Genomic DNA, 6,706 nt, shown 5'->3' with positions numbered 1-6,706 from the left:
ACTTCTTTCAATCTTTTGCATCTGTAAATACACTGTGAGACCTTCAGGTCCTAAACAATGCATTAAAATTCTTTTTTTTCTTTCTGGAGACATAATACTGCCATTATCCTCTAGAGTGGCAATATAATTAAAACAATATTCTTTCCAATCCAACCATTTGATATTAGGTTCACCTGGATTAACTAAAAATTCTTTTGGATCACTCAAGGTAATACTCATGTTACTCTGTGAAGAAAAAGCTGTCATAATACTTGTGGAAGCTGTTCTTGACTCTCCATCCATTTCTTTTTTTTTAACACAAGAACAACATAATAAAAACTTGTAATCTTACTGTATAAGAATGATGAAGTCTGTGAAAGCACAGGTTAATTCCTTGAAATTGCTGTTGTTATCGTGTGTAAGAACGGTAAATTATAAGCTTTTAAAAGTACAGGTTAACTGCTCGATTTCCTGTTGTTTGCGCTGAATAAAGAAGAAGAAAAAAAATGATTAAAAATGGCCGACACATTGTGTGCCCCTTGCGTGACCTGTGACATCCATCAATTGAATATCTGGTGAAGACAACAATGCGCGCCGGTTGTTACACACACGCCAAATGTTTGAAGGGAAACACGCTGTAACGATGGCAGCAAGCTCGCGCTCCACTCTTCTGATTCACAGGCAGCTCCCGGCTCAGATTTTGAAGGTAAACAACGCGCTCCCACGATGCTGGCTAACACTTGAGTTCACGGAAACTTGGAAATAAACACAGCTGGATCACATTTGTCATCCGCATTAAATTTAAAGATAAAGAAACTGCTAAAAGGCTGGCCGCTCATTAATTTTGACTGCTTTTAAACGAAGTAGATAGCAGTATTAAAAGTCAGAATAAAAAACAACTCACTGATAGAAGGATGTCAGGAGTATTTTTCTTCCATGTAGAGTTGAATAAGCCAGTGCAATTTCTTGAATTTTCCCAGTAGTTCGTTCATTTGTTGAAAATACAAAGTTCATTTATATTCCTTATGAAGCTTGCACTGAGGGTTCCTGGTCCTCGTCGCCAAATCAGTGTAGCAATGAAAAGTACACCAGTAGATCCATGTAGTTAGGTTCTTTATTAAAACCCCCAGCACAGAGTTATAAGTCGTACAGCTATCAAGACACAGAGCTTCTCTAATAACAGCTCTCTAAGAATGCACATACACATATAAACAATTCTGGAACATACTCAATGTTCCACACAATACAGAGATCTAAAAGTGATATACTTACACAGATCTTAAAGTGATATACTACACCAGTCTACCTTGAAAACAGTGACATAGAGAGCAAGGGACCCACATCTGGGCATACCAATCCCACTTAGGTAAAAAAATGCTGCACAAACAAATGACAGACAGAATGCTGAACAAATCAAACATTCACCCCCAATCAAGAGATCTAGGTTAAATCCATTGTTCTTTTGCTCGCCATGCAGCCCCTGTATGGCATCCATTGTTGGGAATGCAAACCTTGTAGAGCTAAGCTAGAGACTTATGCCCGCATGCATCAAGGGTTTTTGCATTCGCAAACGGTACGAATCGCGAAATACGGCCGTTTGCGAATGCAAATCCCTTTTTTGGGATGCATTAAGGTTTTTGCTTTTTTCGCAATTTAAGAAATCGCAATTTATTTGCGATTTCTTAAATTGCGATTGCATTTAGGAAATCGCAATTTTGCGATTTCTTAAATGCAATGCATGATTTTTTTAAATTGCGAAATCGCAAATAGGAAGTGGTAAATTACCATGAAGTTAACCTTCATGGTAATTTGCGAAAACTTTCAAAAGTGCACAAAAGTGCATTTTTGAAAGTTTCATTTTACACACGCACATGCCCTTGGGGCATGTGTGTGTGAAAAATGTACTTAAAGGTACATTTCAGGGGTGCGGGGGGGGGTCCTTTGGACCCCCCTGCACCCTTGAAATTGCATTCTCATTTTGAGATTCCTTAATTGCGATTTGCAACATGAGAATGCCTTCACATTCATTCCTATGGGCCTCTAGGCCCATAGGAATCAATTGAAAGGGATTCCCTAATTGCGATTCGCAAATTGTGGATTGCAATTAAGGAAAATTAAGAAATTGCAAAACAAATTTGTGATTTCTTGATGCATAGCCGTTTGCGAATTTTTTATTGCGATTCCTTAATTTTCGCAAATAAGTATTCGCAAACGGGAACATTGATGCATGTGGCTGTTAGTTTACACCAGACATGCCTACACAAAATATTGAAAAAGACTGAAATAGACAAGATGTACCATTAAGTGAGATTAGGTAATTTGTTATACTGTGCATGGTGCTCTACTTGAATACCTAGAAACATCTGACCACTCACATTCATAATTCAGAGATGCTCCTATGTTTGTTTTGAGCTTTTGTCCTGGGCACCATAATAGGTTACAAATTGCAGAGTATGGTCTAAGCTGCATAAACTCAGCTACTGTATCAATTAGTTAGAAGCTACCACAGGTCATTGATCTATACAGTACTCAACCTCTCTCAATTGTCAATTTTGTGAAAACTGGTGTACATTTATATTTTTTAATCCACTTACCTCTGTGAGTAAGGTCTTACTTTTTTGGTCGTGGAATTTAGGATCTGAGGTGCAAAGCGCCTTTTTGGTTGCCAAGCCAGCGATTTACAACATCATTGGGTTTACAAACACAATATGTCTTTTTGCTAATTTTGCTGACTCCTCAAAGGGAGTGTTAGCCCATTCACAAACCTCAATGGGTTCCTTTAGGATTCCTTTACTTTGTCAAAGTGTTTGGTGGAGTTGAAGGTGTTAAATGGAACGTGTGCAAACTCTCAAACAAACAAATATAAATAAAACCCTTTCTCTGCAAATGAGGTCGGTTCCCTTTATGAAAAACAATCTGCATTAAAAAAGTAGACTTTATTTAAAACATTCATGGTGGTTGCTTGTCCCCATCAGGTCACTGTCCATTTGATAAGGAATTGTCAATGCCTCTGGAGTATGTTAATCAGGAATTTGTTACTCCTGTGTTACATTGTCTTATTGCTGGTCTTACCTCATGTTCTGTAATGTACTTGTCACCAATGTTTTAGGGGCAGCCTTACCCTAGGTATCAATACACTTTGAGTGAAAATTTGTGCAAATTTATTTTTACTAATCCTTTTACACAGAGACTGGTATTTGATGAGAGCCAAATGTGCAGTTAAGAAAGAATAATAAATTAGAGAGATCACAACTCAGAATGCACTAGTACCTTAAGAATCTCATGTTGTGGTGCAAGTGATGTGGGAGTGGGAGGCCTTTAAATGTGAGACACACCTTCACTCTGACAGCTTCCAAGAGATCTCTTCAGATGAGTTAAGCATCACCTCAAGATGCTGAAAGAGTCTGAGTTCATTTTTCCACTTACAGGTCTCATGACCTGGACTCGAGACAACAATTTCACTGCCAAAATGCCCAAACACAGCATCACACACATTCTTGGGTTGAGTCACCAATATTGTTTGTGGTGTTATTTTGGTGTGCCAATGATGGCATCAAGCTGGAGCAGAGAGCAGTTTTTTTATCCTTGTAGTCGTCCTCATTGAAGGCTGCACCACTGGCTGAAGCTTGTTAAAGTATCATCAGAAGAAGTCTGAAACAATGTGAGTGAACTTTGTTCCAAGCTCACACAAAAACACTTACTGGTCATATCACCTACAGAACACCTACTAATAGATCTTGTCCTGTATTATGATAGTATTCACAATACATTTGACTTCCAATTTTGTACATTTATCCACCAGATGAAGCGGCACATTGCATAGGATTCCAGAGTTAATACTTGAGTTAAGAAGCATTACATATCAAGTGTATATGGAGTCAGGGTTTCAGCTGAAAAAATACAACAAAGCAGTATGGAAAAGAAAATGTAGAAAGATGTTGCTTGTAGTTGTGGATTTATTGTTCAGTACTTCCACCCCTTCTTCATTAGATCTTGTGAGCTTCAGCTTTTTAGCCAACACGTGTTTTGTTGTATTTGAGGTGTAGCCTCACGACTTTCTCAAGGCTAAAACGACAGAGTCTGCCATCATTGAAGTGCTGCAAACTCAATTTTCAATAATGCATCATGAAAGCTCCTCTAATTCGTGCCCACACTGCGTGAGTAACTCATTTTAGCGTGAACCGTTAGAATACAATAAGTACAAATACAGATTAATGCTGCTTGGTGGAAACCCATGCGTACACAACCTGTATCCATGTCTCACAAGAAAGTTAGAGTTCATGCATTAGATTCTGTTGTCGAATAAATAGTCCAAAATAGTAGATAAATTACTGGGTTTATTGAACAGCGATCACGGTATATAGTTTTAAAAGTACACGTAGTTAGTTCACCACTGTGATTATAGTGCCTAGCGGGGGGAAAGTAGCTGCCAATGATCCTTATAACCTAACTGGTTAATTTATAAAGACTCCATTACAACAAGTCTGAAGAAATCATAAAAAAGAAAAAGAAAGTACCCATATGGAGCAAATAAATAGTACCTATTAGGTCTTCAGAGTTCTTTGTAGAGTCCTATAATTTGAAAATAAGCCTGCTTTGATAATTTAGACTAATATCTATGAGGATTAATACGAGAATAAATGAGCCAAACAGTGCCAACCTTGAATAAGGTGATTAACGTCAACTAAGAAAATGATATACCTTATAGCTGTATCTCAAAAAAAGATAGAACTAATTTGCAAAATGTGTTCTGTATCTCAGTATATTCTCTGTCATAACCAAGGATAATCCTCCTTATAAAGTAACACAAAACACCAACAATATTATTCTAGCTTGTAATTGGCTATATATTTTCCAAATGCATTCTCTTTATTCAAAATAATAATAAAAGCTTACCGGGAACATAAAATAAAATGTAATCAATCAGCAAACACACTGCCACCTTAGAAACAGTCAAGTGTTCTTTTAAACAATGAGGGATAATCTTCCCTGTGAAATAAAAGTAAATAGCACACATGACTAGCCCTCCAATATTCATTATGATACCAATAGCCAAACTTCCTGATCCAGTGAGAAACTTGAATTAGCTAAATGATTCACCTAATGAAGTATCGGTGCTCGCTTCCACAGAACATATGACAAAGAAGGTGTTCATTAAACCGGTTAAACTGACTAGATTCCGATGGGCTCAAGAAGCCCATCAGCCAGTCATAAACCGCACATGATCTGGAGCGGACGGAGTTTCCGCCATCGGGATTATGAAGTCGGTTTCAGACAGGCTTTCCATGTTGGGCTTTCTGACATGGAAAGCCTGTCGGAAAGCGACTTTGGGGTTCCCTAGCAGGGATCCCTTTCTCTGTGGACTCTGGTAATGGCCTGCGGGCACCTATGCTGCGCCCTGAAAATCTCTGCACCATGTGACAGGCACTGTGAGGTGCCTGCCACACAGTGCAGAGATTTACACAAACTCCCATTTCTCTATTGGAGCGTGTGCTGTGGGCGGTTTCCACCCGCACCAACATCTTCCATAGAGAAATGTGAGTTTGCAACCACACCATGTGCGGTTGTATCGTAATCGTCGCTTCATGACCGCTGGCATGACGTCCCCATAGTCTATACCTATCTCCTGCTGCTTGACCCTAGCCATCAAGGAGAGTCATGGATTCCTCTCAAAATCCTATTTCACTTTTAAGGATCGGTTGTTAGGCCTCAGGAGGGTCACTTGCAACTCAATATCAAGACTGGGGTCCGTCTTCGTTAACAATCCTCTTTGTTGCATGTTGAATTTAAAATCGTTGGTGCACATCACCCCCTTTTTCAAGTTTCATATTTGAAAAGTATGGCGTCGCAATGTGACTGCTGGTTTTTGTACCCTTCTCACATAGTGTTATGAACAACCTTTTCTGGCATTAACAGTACCAAAAGAAATATTGTGCCATTATGCAGCCCTAACTCATACATTATGCATCACTACAAGACTACACATGTAGATTTAGTTCCCTTTTTCACAGTCATAAGCACTCTGTTTGTGATTTATGGATTCATCTTTTCTTGGTTCAAGTTTTGTACAGAGTTGTCCAAACCTGTGGCCTGACTAGACACATTGGAACCTATATATCAAAGGGTTATGGACCATCATGGTGAGAACAGGCTAGGTCCCCCAGTATGCAGGCGAGGAAGCACATGGGTTTGGGGCTATCTCTGGATATCACCTTAATGAGGGTAAGGCCCAAGTGATAAGCACGGAAGGCACTAACCTGCGGATCAGCGCTGGGTAGAGGCAGCGACTCATATTGGAGTAGTCATTACATCTGACCTCAGGAAGATAGTTGAACTGAGTCTAGCCCCATTTTACAGAGAAATCAATCAGGATCTTCATAGAATTGATAATTTGCATTTGTCTTTGGATGGTTTGTGCAATGTGCTGAAAATGACCGTATTCTCGAAACTACTGTATCTACTTAGAACTATTCCTCTGGAGATACATAAAAGCATAAATGATACATAAAAGCTGGTTAACAAAGCTGGATAGCCTGTGTAATAGTTGATGTGGCAGTTTAATACCCTGTGCCACAAAATTCATGATTCTACCTAAAAATAATGGGGGAAGGGAGTTCCTAGAATTGTATTATATACGTAGGGCTGTATGTTACAGCATTTTGCACTATTGATAACTGGAAATACACACAATAGGAAGCCAGCCATACTACCATCCATATATCACCTC

Source organism: Lissotriton helveticus, chromosome 5_1 (assembly GCF_964261635.1).
Source record: "Lissotriton helveticus chromosome 5_1, aLisHel1.1, whole genome shotgun sequence".
In the NCBI taxonomy this organism is placed as follows: Eukaryota; Metazoa; Chordata; class Amphibia; order Caudata; family Salamandridae; genus Lissotriton; species Lissotriton helveticus.
Note: the sequence above shows the minus strand (reverse complement) of the source record.